Source organism: Lutra lutra, chromosome 11 (assembly GCF_902655055.1).
Source record: "Lutra lutra chromosome 11, mLutLut1.2, whole genome shotgun sequence".
NCBI classification, from domain to species: Eukaryota; Metazoa; Chordata; class Mammalia; order Carnivora; family Mustelidae; genus Lutra; species Lutra lutra.
Window position 1 is genome coordinate 81,343,139 of NC_062288.1, and position 2,566 is coordinate 81,345,704.

Sequence of the window (2,566 nt, forward strand, 5' to 3'; positions counted from 1 at the left end):
GGAATATTGGATGCCAAAACACACTGATTTAGAATTTTAAAATTCTTCGATCCAAAATAGATTTCAGCTCTGCTTTTTTCCCCTAAGAAGTCATTGTATCTCTGTGCCACTGTGTCTACTCACATAATGTGAAGTTAGTAAAGTGTTCCCACTTTGGATGGAAAGTACACGCTGTTCTTGAGGGCACAGAAATATCTTTGAAAGTGAAATATTTGATGGGTACACAGACACTTGTACTTTGCTTCCATTATAATTTTAGTAGTGAATTTATATCATTGATAAATATCAGGAATATGTCATGGGAGAACAAGGAAGTACCTTGGTTACTGTAGAGTCACCAAGCCTGTGTGATTTTATTACCTCTGCTCATAAAATTTCCTCATTTAAAATGTCATTTTAGGCCAACTTTCAAGCTCATAGCTAAAGCCCCATGCAGCTACTGTTCATTCCTATACTATGTAATAAATACTCACCACTGGACCACCACCATACATAAAACATTATAATCACTCTGAAGATGTTTCTTATAGGACTTGTTATTGCACAAATGGGAGAGAATGACTTGAAGTCCAGAGACCAAAATGACCCACAAAATTTTATTTATTCAGCATGTATTTATCAGGATACCTTAGGCAAGGACCTAGAGCAGGCTCTGATGAAAACTATGATTTATCAGTAACTGTTAACTTCAAGAAGATTGTCATTTCTAGAGGTCAGCACAACAGAAACACACATGTCACTATAATTCAGGATCTACAGTGATGAATACTAAAAGAGGAACAGAGTTCAAAGGAAGTAGTAACCACTTTCAGCTAGAAGAATTGTGCATTTCGGCACAGAAGGGTCATTGAACTGGGCTTGAAAGAATGGGTTGCATCCCATTTGCACAAAGAATGAGTGGGAAGGCAGGTCTTTCTTTCTTCCTTTTATTTATTTGAGAGAGAGACAGTGAGCACAAGCAGGTAGAGGGCCAGAGGGAGAGGGAGAAGCAGGCTCCGCACTGAGCAGGGAGCCCAGTGTAGGTCTTGATCCCAGGACTCCAGGATCATGTTCTGAGCCAAAGGCAGATGCTTAACCAACTGAGACACCCAGGCACCCTAAGGCAGGTATTTCTAATGCAGGCAATTCCTTGAGCAAAGACACACACTCAGTTCCCAAAGGCAGATCAACAGCTCAGACAATAGCAAACATTCTTGTTTCATCCTATATCCTACTTGGGTATATTAAGGGCACATATTTCATAGGAATAAGGGAAGATATCATTATGACACATACTCTATATTTCCTCTATATTCGAAAGTTGACCAACAAAAAACATGTCAAGGGTAAAATAGTACCTTCTGAAGTTGCTTTAATTGCTTTCTACATTTTTCTTATCAAAGTAAGTCCTTTATTCAGAGCAGCTATTGCATTAGTCAGCATTCTTCAGCGAAACAGAACCAACAGGATGTGTATGTGTGTGAATGTGTATCTGTGCACACACATATGTATACACACACACACACACACACATACCTCACATTGGTGGCACAGAGAGAGAGATGTATTTCAAAAAATGGGCTCATACAAATATAGGGGCTGGCAATATGAGAGTTGAAGGGCTGCCGCGTGGGCTGCCAATTCTTGCCCGAGTTGATGTTGCTGTCTTGAGTCTACAGTCAGTCAGGAGGCAGAATTCCCTTTTTTGTTGGGGTAGGGACTCCAGTTTTTTCCTTAAGTTTCAACTGATTGGAAGGCCTACCCACGTTTTGAAGGGTAATCTGCTTTATTCAAAGTCTACAGATTTAAATGACAATCACATCTAAAAACTGCCCTCAGGTATGCCTGGGTGGCTCAGTCTGCCTTTGGCTCAGGTCATGATCTCAGGGTCCTGGGATTGAGCCCCTTGTTGGGCTCCCTGCTCAGAGCAGAGTCTGCTTCTCCCTCTCCCTCTGTGCACTCTCTCTCTCAAATAAACAAAATCTTCTAAAAATTTTAATAAAAAATTAAAACTACCTTCACAGCAACATCTAGATTAATGTTTGATGAAACGGTTGAGCACAATAGCCGAGTCAAACTGACACATAAATTATCATAGTTCTCAGGAATCACAAAGCTATGGTGCTAATGAAAAGATGGAAAACAGGGGTGCCTGAGAGGCTCAGTGGGTTAAGCCTCTGCCTCCAGCTCAGGTCATGATCTCAGGGTCCTGGGTTCAAGCCCCGTATCAGGCTCTCTGCTCAGCGGGGAGCTTGCTTCCCTCCCCCCACCTCTCTGCCTACTTGTGATCTCTCTTTCTCTGTCAAATAAATAAATAAAATCTTTAAAAAAATAAGAAAAGAAAAGAGGGAAAACAGTATCTCTCATTTGTTTACGCAGTTCATTATAGTTTTATAAACATTTTTGCACATATAATTTTAAAAACCCTGTGAGGAAAGAAGGGAGCATTACTATCAACCGTTTCTAAATGACAAATCTGAAGCAGAGAGAAATTAAGAACCTTAAGGGTTAAAGAGCTAGAAGTGGTTTAGTTGGTGTCAGAACTGATGTCTTTTGACTCATTATCTAACGATTTTTTTTGTTTAAT